We start from the raw sequence: 15,951 nt of genomic DNA, 5'->3' as shown, positions 1-15,951 counted from the left end.
GGAAGATAACAAGAGGGAGAAGTTCCTCTTAGGAAAGCAAGAGGTCAAGAACATCAGTGACTTGATGGACTTGCAGTGTCTGTTTCCCATTAAAAGCTGTGTCAGTGCTTCCAGTGTGTCCAACACTGGAGCCATCAGGAACAATTCACTTCCCAGCCAAAAACATTCCCACTTACAAGCTCTGAGGAGCTCCTGGAGAGCTGCTAGGTAAAAGGAATTCATTTTTAATGACCACATCTGGCTGTGGTTGCATTCACCAAGGAAGGCAGCACTCAGATGAAGCCACAGTCTCACTGTTCTTACCACGAGTAAAGAATCAAAAAAATCATGGAATGGGTTGGGTTGGAAGTTCCAGCTTATCCCATTGCACCCCCTACCATGGGCAGGGACACCTTCCACTATCCCAGCTTCTTCCAACCTGGCCTTGGACACTTCCAGGGATGGGGCAGTCACAGCTTCTCTGGGAACAGCCACAGGAACTCCCTCCTGCATGATTTACAGGGCAGCAAATCCCAGGGAATATTCCAAAGGGAACTTTTTGCAACCAGACCTCCAGCTGGGTAACTTCAGGAGCAGGTCAGGTTGGATCCTTCAGCACCTTCAGCTGACACAAGGTCCACACAAACCCCATGGACACATCTGGAGTCAGTCCCCTTTCGCTCCGGTGGGAATTACAGATACCTCCATGAACTCCTGGAGTTAGGTCAGAGCCAGAGGTGAAGCAGGCCCTGCTCGTACTCCCCTGTGAGGGCAGCCTGTCCATCACACTCTGGGCTAATGCTCAGTGCTGGGAGCTCTGGGCTCCTCGCCATCAGGAGTAATTGGATTGCAAGAAAAGCACAGATCTGCCTCCAAATGACATTTTTATCAATATCTGTCTGTTTACAGGTGTCTGTCACAACCTTCAAATACACTTAAATAACTCATTCATCCAAGCATTGAGCATGTGCTAGGGAGAAGATCCATCAAGCAAATGCAAAACTACTGCTTCAGTTTGTGCCTTCTGAGAAAATGTTCACCAAAGAACCTCTCCTTGCCTGGAAAAGTCCTGGAGATTCTTCCCTGGAGTGGCAGCATGGGTTGAGTGGCCAAGGTTTCCCAACAGAGGAAGTGGGGCCAATGGAACAAAGATTCAGCCCAGAAACAATGCAGTGCTTCTTTACAGAACAGTTTGAGATTCACTGCTGCCCTGGGAACATCTCAGCTCAGTTCCATTGTTCTCACTGCAATTTAATGCTGAAGAATTACCCTGGTCAGTGTCAAAGCTCAAGGACTCATCCGGATTCTGATATGCAAAGACGAACCTGTGAAAATGAAGAATCAATATTTTAGCCCCTCCCAAACCAGACAGAATCAAACTTCTGGTCCCAGCCTGTTTCAAGCTCCAGTGAACCCAAATCGCTGCATCTGAGCTTCTACTCCAGAATTTAAGTCTGTCAAAACATCCCTCAGGCCAGCGCAACCTGCACAACAAGAGCTGATCTTGTAACTGAAGCCTGAAGCAATTTGTTTGCAATTCCTCCAAACTGTTCTGGCTGCAGGAATGCTGATGTTCCCTCCCAACACTGAGCTCCCCCAGTTATTTTTGGTCCATTATCCACGGCAGGTGAGGTGGCAGGAATCAAATCCAGTAGAGCCAGGCTTTAGCAGCATCAGCACCTTCCCAGACACAACACAGAGTGGTTTATCTGAGAGTTAAATGTTGAGGAATGGTTCAGGCTGAAAGAGACCTTTAGTGTCATATTTTTCACATGTGTTAAAATAAAACAAAAAAAACCCTTCTCATCTGTATTTAAAACTTACAGAAATGAAACCATTTGAATCTTACAGCTCATGGCACCCACTGAACTGCCCAGAACATGCAGTTTTTCCAAGAATTCAGGGAGTCATGGCAGGGTCTGAGTTCTTCTACTCCAAGCACCCTCTGCACTGGAAGAGCAATACTTGGAATTAACACCATGACAGTCTTAATCTGCAAGGTTTTGAGAGAAAAAAATCCAACTCTGAGCCCCCTCCTTGAGGAGGAAGGCTCAGTTAGCACATGGTTAAAATGCTTTCCCAAAGCCACACAATATCGAGCCTGAAGGGAGCTGCTGAATGATTCCCACATCCCTGGAAAACGGAGCAGTTCCCATCCCATTGTCAATACTTTATCCTTTCTAAGACACCTCAGTGCCCTTTGAAAGGGCTTTTTGGAGAGTTCATGACACCAGAGCAGAAGGAGAAATCCACCTTCTCTCTCCACAGCATTCCAGCAGCTCCAGTCCCTGGAATCACACAATTCCTGCTTCCACTGAGCAAAGACAGATAAACCCTCATAAGAAGAGGCTCAAAAAACCACAACTCAAATTCCAATATACCTGAAAAGAAGGGGAGGGGAGGGGATGGGGATCCCACCCTTGGATTGGCATTCAAACCCCTGGAGCACACACAGGTCCAACAGCCTCGTCTGGCACCGCTCTGGGTGATGTTCAGTGCCAGGTTTGGACAAGCCACGGCTGCCAAGCCCACCCAGCCCAGCACATGCTCACCCAAAACCCCACTCCCCCATTCTCAAAACGCTGACTCGTCACCCCTGGAGCCTCCACATGCTCCCTTCGATTTATTCTGCCTTGCTAATGACCTAACAAATTAGGAAGAGGCTTATGTGTGTCAGATGAAAGCTCTGTGATAATGTCTTTAATGTTTTACTTTAATATCAAATTTAATTAGGACAGCAAGAAGGTGGGGGGGAAGGGAAAGGACTGAAACCTGGGAAGTGTCACCAGCAGCTCCTTTTCCACATCTGAACTGGAATGGCTTCCAGCCAGACGAGCAATTACTCCAGGAGCAGACAGGGCCAAGCCAAGCATGCGAGGCCCATATGCTGCTGCCTGGCCCCAGCGAGGGTCTCTGAGGAGCTCTGGCACTTCCCACTGCTCTCCAAGGCGTTCCAGAGGCACTTCAGAGCTCTGGGATCTCAGGAAAAGGGCTGCTCTGGAGTGTTCCTGTCCCTGTGGCCCTCACAGTCCCCATCAGCTGCCAAGTGTCATGGGAAGCTCCCAGTCCCTGTGGTCCCTCCGTGCTCTGGCTCTGTGGGAGAGTGAAGCTCAAGATGCTCAGATCCAGCTGCCCTCAGAGCCGGGTAGGACAGCCAGGCCACCATGCTGGGGTGCAATAGCATGGCTTTACCACCCCAGGGGACAGGGACAAGCCCCTGTGACAGCAGTGCTGGCCCCTGGCAGCAGCACAGATCATCCTGCCATGGTGTGACACAACAGCTCCTCTCTAGAGGGGTCACAAGCTGGCTCCACCAGCACTGCCAGACACGTCCTGATGACCCAAGTCACCGATGTGGGGACAAAGGCAGCTCCTCAGCCAGGGCACAGCAGCCACATCCTTCACTTGAGCTCATCACAGGTACGTCTGTGATGTCCCCGCTGTCCTGGGCACTGCAGGATCCTGTCTGGGGCACTGCCAGCCACACAAGGGCTCCTAGCACTCTGTCACCACGGACAGCAAGTGACAACGCTGTAAGAGGACACTCAGGGACAAGGTGCTGCGTGCTCAGCTGAGTTTAACTGCAGGTGCTGCCCTGGGGCAGTAAAGCTGATGCTGGTGACAGGGGACATGGGGCTCTGATCCCTGCAGTCACTGAAACTCATCTGGATACAGATACCCACCAAGTGCTGCAGGAGCCTGATCACCCCAGGCAGCCCAAAGGAGCCTCAGAAGCCCAAATCTCAAACACACCCCAGAGCACAGGGACTTTCGAGCCTCTTGCTTGACCACAACAGGAACCAGGCTCTCCTTGCTAAAGGATCATGCAGTGATTTGGGTTGGAAGGGATCTCAAGCTCATCCAGTGTCACCCCCTGCCACAGCAGGGCCACCTCCCACTATCCCAGGTTGGCCAACCTGGCCTGGTCACCTCAGGGATTCTCTTTTAAAGGCACCTCATGTCCTCAGCCCATCTGAAACCGCAGGAGCTTGCAGTAGTAGCTGTTGCATATTACCTTTACAGAGGCCTTTGTCCAAGGATTACAAACTTTCCAAAGCTTAATTAATTTATCTATAACCCTCCTGCCCTCCATAAGGTGCACTAAATTCTCTGTCAGCATTTCCAGACCAAAGCACTATTTTACAGCAGTTATTAATTGGCTGTAGGTTTCAAGTTCCTCACCCAAGAAAAGATTCAGTTCCTGTCTTCTAAGCACAAAGCCCAAGTCAGGATTCTTGGGGCTTCTGGGTTTAGGTTTAGGGATTGTTTTGCTTTCCTGACATCAGACACAGCCAAACAAACAGGTCAAAACCTCCTGATTTCACAGCTGCCATCAGGACAGAGAAATGCAGATCATTAGAGCAGTGGCCATTTCACCCTGCACAGAAAATCCCATCCATTGTGCCCAGCTGTGCCTGTGGCCTCTCATCTCCAGCTGAATCCAAAGGGGTTTGCACAGCTGAGAGAGCTCCTATGCCTCAATACCAATAATCTATTGCTTACACTGAATAACCTTTCAAAATACTCCCAGATCCAAAGGTCTGACAGGGTTGTGTCTGTGGGTCTGTGTGACAGAAACATTCCTTGCTCTCTGGAGACAGCAGTGGGAGTTTTAGAGGGTATGGAAAACAGGCACTTGTAGTTTTGTATTTATTGCAAGCAGATCGCTTCATTTTCAGGCCTGCTTGGGAACTGAAGTGGAATGCACAGCTCTGTCTCTGCTAAAATGATCACAGAAGAGAGTGAGACCACAGAGCTCTTCTACTGGGACCTGGCCAAAGCTGGACTGAGAAAAGGACTGAGGAAAGGACTGGGAAGGGATTGGGTGGAGGAAAAGAACAACACCCATGTGAGATAAAGCGCCCTGAGCAGAATAACCCTCCCTCACCCTTAACCCAGCTCAGGGGTCCAGCCCAGGGCAGTGCCATGGGGCTCAGCACAGGGGAGAGGGGCTGAGGGGGTCCCTGCCCTGCTGTGCCCCAGCCAAACCCCCCATTCCTTCACAGCCTCAGCTCCAGTCACTCCCTGCCACCATGGAGATGCTCCCTCACCACGAAGGGGAGGGTTATGGACAGTGGGTTTAAAAATAAATCAACTTCTGCCTTGTTTTGGAAGCAATCTATGAAAGAGATTTGGTTGTAAAAGCTGTTTTATAAATGGAGGCACAATTATTGTTTGACAATAAAAAGCCCAAACACTTTTCTTATATTTGCTGGGTATAAAACCATTTTGCAGATGTCTTCAGAAGGCTTTTCAACTGCTTTCCGCATCTTAATTTTCCCTTTTAGGTTTTTATTACATTTAAATTAAACTGATGCTTGTAAGCAGTCAAGGGCAACTTTTATCAAGTTTATCACAGCTGAACTTTTCACTGCTAGTATCTCTCACCTTTGCTTAGAAGACTGTAAACAAAGCTCACCCCTTCTCCAATGCCCCTCCTCTTCCCTGCTGAAGCAGGAATGCTTTTCCAACCATTTGTGCTTCCAAAAAAACTCCTGTTTTTCACTGTCAGTCACTACTCTAATCACCTAGCCCAACACAGGAGCCAAAAGCCCTTCTGCATCTTAGCTTTTCAGGAAACAAACCCCATCCCATGAGCTAGAAAGTGAGGAATAACATGCAACAGAAAAATAAAGGGAATTGTTTTACTGACCAGCTTAGACATTGACAGAAAAACCAGAGCTTAAAAAAACCCATTCTCTTCCCAGGGCAAAATTTCAGCTTGAATGGAGCTTGGAACAAGAAAAGGCTCCTTAAAATACCTTAACTGAGAATTTAAAGTAAGTGATGTGTGTTAATCAGGTTTCAACAGGAATTTGGCCAGGAGTTTTGGTTACCACCAGGAGAAGAGATCATCCCCACTCCCTCACCTGCCTTTTCCCTTCCAGCACCACTGGTGCTGCTTCCCTCCCCAGAAGCACTTGAGGATTTCAGCATTTTCTGCTTCACATTTAACACCAGACCAGGGACTGCAGCATTGGGAAACATCCTCAGGAGAGGCAATAAATAACCCAGAAGAGAGGAGATGTGCTGAACTTACCTAAGCTTGGTTTGCTCAGACCCTCCAAACTCAAACCCTCCAAGAGAATAAAAATCCTGCTGTACCACACAGGACCAGCTGCCTGAACATCCTCTCCCCACCCTCCTCCAGGACACAGAAAAGCACAGTTCTACCCTGAGCACTGCTTTGAAGTAGCCCGAAACTGCTTTGCAATCCTTTTTTAAAATGAAAACTGCATCTAAAGAACCAAACCCACGGAGAATTTCCAATGGGGAATCCCTTCTTGCTCCTGCCCCTCTGTGTTCCCGAGGTTTCCGGCTCTGGCAGGGCAGCTGTGGTCGCTGCAGGCTGGATTAATGTGGCGTGGCAGAGAGGAGCCCAGCACACCTGCTCTAAATAAAGATTTCACTTCTGTTGCTCTATTTATTCTTGTTTCACTCCATCTAAAGTAAATTCTACGCAGGCTCCAAGCTGCTCTTTGCTTATGGGGAAACAATGAGAGCCCCCAGGTACATCCAAAGCTCAGAATTAGGTAAATAATTAAGTTACCTCAGATACTCTCAGTTAATTCCCATGGATGGATTTAGTTCCTATTTTCTGGGCTGAATGTCTTGTTTCATCAGCTGGAACTATTCCATTAAAGGAATCTTCAGACTGTTTGGGGGTTCTGTGGATTAATGAAACTTCCTGCCATGGATTCTCCCAGGAAGAAGGGAGGCTTTTGTGTAATTAGCACTTTTGTTGACTCCAGATGCTCTGCCAGGTCTGTGGAGCCCCCAACATCTCAGTCCTGAGGACAGGCTCCACCTACCAAGAGCTTCCAACAGGTAAAGAAAGCACATTTTGCTCAGCACCTGGAAAGTCAGGAGAGGTGCTTCCCAATTTGCATCAGACAGGCCCTAGTCTGAAGCACTAACAGCATTTTCAGCCTCACCTGCACACGGCAGCCAAAAAATCCCTTTCCCAGCTGTTCTGTGCCCACCCAGGACTGATCCCAAACCTGCTTTCCTACCCTGACAAATCCTGACATGCATAAAGCGATAGCGGAGAGGCTCAAAGTTTATCAGCAGCACATGCAAAATTTCCTTTTCCTGTCCTGAACACAGGCAAGGACAAGCTGCTCCTGCCAGGGACCACTCCACAATTCCTTACCACCAGAGTTTTGTCAGGAGCACTTCAGGATGAGCCTTGTCCCTCACCCCTCTCCTCAAACCCCACCAGTTTTTCCTAAAGTGCCCATGCCATGCTCAGGAATCCCAGGGCTTCCCCCACATCCAATTTATGAATTAAACATTCCAGCTTCCCATGGAGATGCCACAAGGATTTGACGGAAATGTGTTTCTACGTTACACCTCCTCTTCTGAGTCTTTTAACGCAGATTCCTAAACCTGTACCCAGCACATCATAGGCACTGCTGGAAGAAAAACAGCAGCACAACCCTGCACACCCAGAGCAGCAGGATTTCCACAAGCACTGAAAGCACAGTGCTGGTACCTGTGGCTGGAGGCAGCCCAGGCACCAGCAGATGTTGAGGTGCAACTTGAACAAAGCCAAATTCTCCACATGGCTCCAAAAGCCACTTTATTTGCATGTTTCTATGCAAGCTGAACCTCTCATCAGGGGTTTTTCCAGGCGCTCACAGCTCTCCTTCCCCCAAGGCTCCAGCAGCAGAATCAGCCAAATTGCAGGGCTTTTGTTACTAATACAAAAAAAAACAACTTTGTTTCTCTTGCAGCTCTCCAGCCTAAACCAGAGTGCAGACGAGCAACACCTCAACACAGAGAATGACAGCAGCAGACTCAGCACAAGGCAGATGTTGCAAAGCCAATCCCCATTTGAAGTTGATTATTAAAATAATTAAATTAGATTAATAAGGAAATTAGTAAAAATAACATTAAATGAAGAAGGAAAATTAAGAAGAAGAAAATCCCAACTATCCAGGGATGTGCACCTGACAAACAGGTACCTGCTCAGCACACCCAGCTCCTCAGGACCTGATTCTGCTCCAGATTCACTCCTGCTCAGGTTTGAAGATCTGCCTGCAAATCCTGAGGTGACATGGACAATTTCCATGGGAGAACTCACCATACACATCCATTACTCCCAAAATATCCCGTAACATGGAACCAAACGGAAAGAACAAACTTTCCCCAAAGTAAAAACACAACAAAACTTATCCTCAGGAATCGGGGGAAGTGAATCCCAAAGCCCCCGAGCTTCCAGGAGCACATGGAATGTTCAGGAATCTTCTGCCAGGCAAGGCATAGAGGCCCCTCCCTTTTCCCTCCCATTCCTTTTCCCTCCCCTTCCCCTTTCTGTCCCACCCCATCTTCCCGAAGTTCAGTAAACTGGCAATACTGGAAATAGCTTCCTTTCATAGTTTTTAATGAGGTTTTTTTTTTAATAAACAGTGAGCAGTGCCCATTTGCAGGCAGCACTGGTCGAGTTTCCTCACAGGCCCTTATTGTTACTTTGATCTGTAAATCACTTGAAGCCTGAAGTTTGCTGAAACCAACGTTGACTAGCTCCAACAAACTGAACCAAAGGGATTTGGATATCTGGGAATTTAAATTTATAGCACCTGGAGGATGTTGGAGCAACCAGGAGATACAGAAGAGATCAAGGCCTGGAAAGCTGCAGAGACCCTGCTGATAAAAGGACTAAAGGATGTGGGCCAAATAAGCAGGAAGAGCAAGAAATTAATAATCAGTAGAATGGTGATTGATGAAGAGAATTATGTGGCTTAGAGCCAGTGAACGTTGATTCTTTTGTTTGCTAAAAACGTATTAATAAGTGGAAAGTGATATAAATAAGCCCTACCTGCAGTCCGTGTTTCGCAAGTGTTCTTTGCAGCCTCTGTTCCAGGTTCCGAAACGTTCCTGTTCTGAGTTCCATGCCAAACCGTTCCTTGTTGCTCCTACTGGAAACTTCCAGACGCGGCAGCCGGGGTTAGAGACATTCCGGCATGATGGCCGGAGTCGGAGACCTCCCGACACGGCAGCCGGGGTTGGAGACCTCCCGATACGGCAGCCCGACACGGCAGCCGGGGTTCGAGACCTCCCGATACGGCAGCCCGACACGGCAGCCGGGGTTCGAGACCTCCCGATACGGCAGCCCGACACGGCAGCCGGGGTTGGAGACCTCCCGATACGGCAGCCCGACACGGCAGCCGGGGTTCGAGACCTCCCAACACGACGACCGTAGTCGGAGGCTTCCCAGCACGGCAACCGGAGTTAAGAGACTTCCCAACATGGCGACCGGAGACTTCCCGAAACGGCGGCCGGGGTTGGGGACTTCCCAAGATGGCGATCGGGGCTTATGCAAATCAGCTACCGAAAAACACCACCTCGGACAAAAAACCCGATCTATGAAGCATCGGAACACTAAATAAAGAAACTAAGAGCGATGCCCTAAGGTCGGGATCAAGGGACACTACCCACCAACTCCGCTTTCCTCGCCATGACAGCGAAGAGACTCGCTAGGGATGACACCCTTGGACTTTCGAGCCGAAAGCTTCTCCAGGTTTCCCCGCGAGGACGGAGATCCCGGCTTTGCCTACATTGCATTCCCGTAGGAAGAGCCGTGTTCCTCGTTCTCCTCCGAGCTGCTTCAGGGAGCGACGGCGGTGTGCGCGCGACCCGCCGGGCCCCCACCCCGGCCTGATTCCGATAAAGGCTTTAAATCAGGAGAAGAAGGTCTGCTGGCCCTGTTTTTATCAGAAAGGTTTTGGATCAGGGTCTGTATGGAGGCCGGAGCCCTGTCAGCCACACACCCAAACTCTGGCCAAGGATAAAATAACGCCTGAATCACTGGCACCACAAAGCATTGTTAGGGAATCTGATTTATCCCAAGGATTTGGGAGGATTTTGGGAACAATAACACAGCTCAGGTGGTCTTTGGCACGGAGAGGGGCACCCGAGGAGTGGGATCCTGAGGGAGCTTCTCCAGTTTTTTGCTGTTTCTGTTGCCCAATCTCAAATCCATTTTTTTTTCCTTACAAATAAAAGCTTCTTTTTAATTCTTCATTTATTTATTTACAATAAATTATGCCATCTAAATGAGAATATCAATTATTATAAACTATAATTTCCTCTGTAACAGCCATCCATTCATACCTCTCGCTAATTACAAAAAGGGTGGTGCTTGAATACCAGCCAAATTCCAGCACAGCCCACACCTGGCTAGAATCATGCTTTATTTCTGGCTGTGGAGAGCAGGGATTCCTCTGTAACCCTGTCCCTTTCTGGGGTAGGGGTCTCAGCTCTCCCCCTACAGCACCTGAACCTCCCCAAGAAGGAGGTGAAAGCTGGGGTGAGTCTGTGCAGCTCTGTTTGGGGTTCAGGTGCTGGTTGTAAAGTTGTGGTTTCGGTGTAAAAGCTGTCCTAGAGCAGACCTTGCACGTTCTTTAGTTTGCAAAAATATTCATTCACAACCAGTTGGTTCTCAGCCCACGGATGGGAAATTGTGAATCACAGATTAATTCCCAGTGCAGAGCTGAATGGAGAGCACAAGTGAGCTTTGCTTCCCTGCTTTTTCCTTGTTTTTTGATATATATACATATATATATATATAATTTATTTATTTATTTATTTTCTGTGTGCAGTGTTCACGTATTTGAGGAGGCTTTGTTTAATTCCAATTTTTTTGCTGGGCTGCCCAGGTAGGAGCAGTTTCCTGGTGTCCCACAGCATCTTGGGGGGGTTTTCCTTGGTGTTGATGGAGCCAGGAACATCCCGGGGAGCAGAGACTGCTCCACACCACTGCTATCTTTCCAGGTAGAGGGGTTTTCTGAAAAAAAAGTAAAGAAATAAAAAGATCTGTGGAGTTTGTGGCCTGTTCCTGGTGGTGCTGAGGGGCTGAGCTGGGGCTTGGTGCCCAGCAAGCCCCAGGGGTCTCCGGGCTGGGCAGGGACGCTCAGCCCAGCTGGAGCAGTTTGTGCTGTTTTCCCTGTGGGTTCTGGCTCAGACTGGGATCAACTGGAGGGAGCCAAAATATAGGGAGGGTTGTGAGGGTGTCATATCGAATTATTACCTCCTGCACATGAGCAGAAATAGTGACCTGGAGCAGAAATGCAGCAAAAGTGAGTCTCTACCAATTTCCAGCCACTTTTACTGCCTCTGCCATTTCTTGTTACGTTTCCAGGCTAATCTGACCCAGACCCTATTCCCACATCTTCTCTTGACTAGGCTCCAGCTTTACCCACTGCCCTGACCCACATGGCACATGAGTTATTCCCCTTATCCAGAATATCTGGGACTTCTCTCCACAAGTTTAACATGAATGAGAACAGGGCTGCTCTGGTGAATTGCTGTGCTGCTGCATGGTGTGATTTTAGCACTCTGCATCGGGGATTAGCTGCACAACTCCTGTTGCCATAGCTCTCGTCCCTCCGAGACTTAAATGTGTCACATAAACTGAATGAGGAACACAACCAAACCGGGAGGGGGGGAAAGGTGGGCAACAAAGGAGGGAGCCACAAACAAAGCAGGAATCTTTCCCTTTGATTCCAGCCTCGTGATTCAACATTTATGATGACAATAATTCTGAGCTGTAAACAGCGAGTGAACAAAAGCCCCGTGTGGGAGGGAAGAAGGCTGAGCTCGGTATGACTGGCATTCCTTAAGATCACTCTTCAGGCTTCCTTCAAAGCCCTGAGTGTTCATCAGAGCACTGACACAGCTTTCCCAAAGGCAATTCAGGCTCCAAAACAGACCAGCAGTGCTGTTTAGTCCCTTGGGCAGTGGCCAGTGCCTGAGTCTGGGTGGCAAAAGCAGGAAATCATCCCCAATTCCTGGAGTTCCTCATGGCAGTCCCCAGTGCACACTGCTGGAGGACATGGCAATAAATGGGAAGCTGCCTGCAATAGTTGGCTGGGTTTGTTTTCTTCCTTTATGGAAAAGGAGAAAAGTCACATTTCAGCCATAAAAGCTTCCTTGGGAGCCTTTTAGAGGAGTAATAAATAGTTCTGTGGGCCAGGGTTTAAGAGGTGCCAGTGCCCATTTGGGCTCTTTGGTGAACAAGCACCTGCTTGGTGCTGCTGTCCTGGGGGCTTTGGTTTGGCTGGAATAAGGAGCCAACCATGGGAAAGGCAAAAAACAAAGTGGGGTGGGACCTGAAGGAAAAATCCCAGTGATTCTGGGTAGTTGGAATGGCTGTGACAGCAGGAAAAGGCAGGATTTATTTGTCACCTGTTGCTTGTGTCAGTCTTTAAAAATCTGAAGTCCTTCAGTTGCCTTTTGGAGTGCAGTGCAAGGTGAAGTTCTGCTGTTGAAGGTTGTACCTGCCCTGCTCCAGCAGTTTGCCCAGCCAGGCAGGGTTCTGGGGAGCAGGGATGAATCCAGGGATTGGGTTTGGAAGCTGAATTGAGGGATTTAGTGTGGAAAAAAGCCCATGTGGTGAGCAGCAAGGACAGCAGGAGCAAGGCTCTGGGTCAGTGTGTGGGTTACAAACAGGGGGAGGGCCAGGGGATGGATGCAAACTGGTGAGAGCACATTCCCAGTGTGCTGGAATTCCCTCTGGAGCCGTTTGTCACGGATCCTGCCTCTCCACCTGTCCCTTCTGCCCCCTGCAGTTTATGGGCCTTTCCTTGAGCTCTTGTGCTGTGAGCAAGCCTGTCAGAAAACCTGTCTGAAAGCCCAAGGGTCAGAGGAGTTAAAAATCAGGATTGTCTTTGGGGAAAAGAGAATAATGGAAGTGATGAGGCTCAATTGCCTTCAATCCATTTGGCTTTTAATTCCATGATAATGGGCACCAATTAGCTTAAGGAAACACTCATCTTTGAAATATTCATTGGGATGCTGGAAAATTGGCTTCATCTTTCTGGGGAGGAATCTGAGGAAAGGGCTGTGTTGGGGTTTTTAATTTCAAAGAAAAGGAGAGGCGGATTTTAGTGCTATGTTTCCACTGTTCCAAATATATTTCTCCCAAAATCAGTGTCATCTTTTGTAAATGCTGCTTCCCTTCCGGAATGGCTCCATCCCAAGGCAAAGTATCCCAGTTTATTGGCAGTGTGGGCGTGGAGTTGGGTGCTTTATTTATCTGCTTGGATGCAGGACCCCAGAACGTGGAGCAGAGGAGGACAAACTGTTAGGCTGAGTTTTAAAAGCCTCATTTCCAGGACTCCCAGGTGAGCTGCCTTTGGAAAGTGATGTCCAGTTCTTGTATTGGGCAGGTAGCAGAGAGCCTCTGGTCTAGTCCACTTTTCTGTCCCAAAATTAAAGTCTGCTGGGAAAATATTCTTCCAAAGGCTTTCAGCTGCTGGGCTTCTGTGTCTCTCACCTTGGTGCTGTGGACAACTGGGATATTCAACAGCAGTTACCCAAGTTCAGTTCTCAGCTCTGTGACAGTCTCAGACAAACCTGGAAGGGTCCATCTGGGGCAGGATTTGTTCCTCCCCTTTAGCAAAAGTCGTGTCTGGCCAGCAGAAAATGTTAGTGTGAGAGTCTTTCCTTGAGAACCGACTGCCTCATTCCTTCACAGCAGAGCTGCCCCAAGGAGCAGCCAGCCACCCTCCTGTGAACCTCACCTGAGTGAATCTGATAGATTTTGTGTTTTCCATGCAATTTTCTAATTTGGCTCCCTGCAGCCTTGGGCTGTTCTCCCTATTACAGTATTTAATTGAAACAAAGGGTGTGCAACACCTGTTCTGGTTGGACTCTCACCAGGGGGTCTCTGTGCAATAGAAATAATAACAATAACTTCAAATTGTGGTTTGGAGCGAGTTGCTTTGCACTTCTGCAGCGCTGCACTATTGAGCAGGGATGGGCGGGTTGTTTAGCTGGGATGAGGAGAGCTGATCACACAGAGTAATTCTGACTTTCATACAATGATGTAGCTGCATGAGGGAAATGTTCACCCACAGGTTCTTCTGTGTCTTGGGCAAAAGGGCTTTAATTTGCTGTTGGTGCTCAGAGTCAGGTTCTGACCTGGGAGATCTGGAGGGAGCGTCAGGCCCCTGTGCTGTGCTGGGACCTGGTGTTGCCATCTCCTGACTGTGTGATGGCAGGTGTTTGGTGCAGCTGTAGGAGATACTGGGACATTCCTCATGCTTGGAGCTCTGGGGATCAGTTAGCGCTGCTGTGTCTCCAGAGAGGAAACTGCTGGAACGGCAGTACAGCTTAAACTTCTGCATCTGCTTACCTGCCCCTTTTCTGCTCCAAGATTTGCATTTCTGTACTAGAGGTGAGTTGCTTATAGCCCTGGGCCTTCACTGTCTTCTCCTGTCCTTTGTCTTTTCATCTTCTACATTGTGTCCCCATTTTCAAGGTCTCTGCTGTAAAGCCAGGCCTGTGTCCCTCAGGAGTCACCACTCCCTAGATGTTTTACATGACAGGACAGGGGGAAATGGCTTTAAAACTGAGAGAGGGCAGGGCTAGATGGGATATTGGGGAGGAACTGCTCCCTGTGAGGTGGGAAGACCCTGGCGCAGGGTGCCCAGAGAAGCTGTGGCCACCCCTGGATCCCTGGAAGTGTCCAAGGCTAGGTTGGACAGGGCTTGGAGCAGCCTGGGACAGTGGAAGTTGTCCCTGCCTGTGGCAGGGGGTGGAATTGGATGAGCTTTAATGTCTTTTCCAACCCAAACTATTCTGGGATTCTCATCTTCCCTGCTGCTCCTGCCTTTGGAAATGAAGCTGTCACTGTCAGAAGGGGCAGCTGAGACCAAGGGAGAAGGAACAGGGACTTCACTGCAGTCTCCCCTCCAGGACAACATCCCTGCTTGGGCAAACACAGCCCATCCTAATGGAGTGCTTGCTTTTCCCTTCGTTTTCAGACAGCAGAGCCAGCCCAGGACCTGCAGCACGTGCACATTTACACCTTGTCCTCATCCCAGCTCCTCATGCCCGAGGTAAATGCAGAAAAGGGAGGTGATAATGGAGCTCCTGATTACCCAGCCTAGGGTGAGCAAAGACAGGAATGCTGGCGAGAAGCTTCCCCCACCCCCCTCTTCCAAAGCATATATTTTTCAAGTTCACATCAATTACTTCTGTTTCCAACTGGATAAATTTGAATGAGACACCCTTCTGTAATCTGCTGACAAGACAGTGAAGCATTTTTTGTTAGCACCTCCTGATGCCATCTAAATTGGGTGTTTGCAGGGAAGAAATGTAGCGTGCAGTTAGGAAAGATGAAAAAGCAGAGGAAGGAGAGGAAGGGGAGATGTTATTTGGAGCCTGTGTTAAGGGGGGAGTGCTGGGCTCTCGTGCAGGGAGCACGAGGCTACAGCTGAATGAGGTGTAGAGGTGAAACCAAAGGGTCTGTGGGTTGTCTGGCTCCTTCTGGTGAAATTTCTCTGAGGATTGGAAGGGCCAAAGGGAATATTCTTGCTAACAGGAGTGGTAGAACTGTCTGCACCCTCTGCTCTGGGTACCACAAACCGAATAAGCACCATAAATGGGGTACAGTCAAAATACACCTGAATTTAGGCAGGTGCTCATGAAGAGTTCTCTTCTTAGCCTAAATTCATAATAGATAAGAGAGGAAAAAAAATGCTGAATCCAAACTGTTGGAGGCTGCATCCTTAACTTTCTGCCGAGGATGGCTGTGCCTCACTTAGCCTGGGGAGCTGCTTTGGCAGTGGGTGTGCTTGTAATGTGTTTTCAGTGCTTTTCCCCAAAAAAGATGCAGAACTGCCTGTGATGGATGTGGAATAGGGAGGGAGAGGGAGATGGTCCAGGGAGCTGTGCAGGGCATCTGCCACCTCACTGAGCATCTCCGTGGTGGAGATGACACCTCTGGGAGCAGGAGAAGAGAAAAGGTGAAGCTAAAATCGTGGCAGAGTGTTGCTACAACAACCTGTCTCTGCAGCAGAGATTTGCCATAGCAATAAACTTTAACAAGAGGGATTTGGGATTGGTGTGTTCCTCGTAAATCCTCTCAGGCCAGCTGTTTGCTGCCAAGGCTTTGGGGAGGGTGAGTGATAACAGATCTCCCTTGGTCTCAGGGAGCAGCTGGAGAGATCCCATTGCTGAGGA

General features: G+C 48.9%; 1 protein-coding gene across 1 annotated transcript in view; it reads right to left on the bottom strand.

Annotated features, from left to right (window-relative positions):
• Window positions 1–6,664, bottom strand: part of CSMD2 (CUB and Sushi multiple domains 2) — a 294,243-nt gene extending 287,579 nt beyond the window's left edge. Inside the window, exon 1 of the mRNA XM_088067354.1 lies at window positions 6,530–6,664. The gene's annotated coding sequence lies outside the window, so the exon portion shown is untranslated. The remainder of the gene's footprint in view (window positions 1–6,529) is intronic.
• Between the last annotated feature and the right edge of the window lie 9,287 nt (window positions 6,665–15,951).

Source organism: Pseudopodoces humilis, chromosome 27 (assembly GCF_049639895.1).
Source record: "Pseudopodoces humilis isolate 2021_Gansu_Grassland_sample_001 chromosome 27, ASM4963989v1, whole genome shotgun sequence".
Classification (NCBI taxonomy): Eukaryota; Metazoa; Chordata; class Aves; order Passeriformes; family Paridae; genus Pseudopodoces; species Pseudopodoces humilis.
Note: the sequence above shows the minus strand (reverse complement) of the source record. Positions and strands in the feature narration are given on the sequence as shown.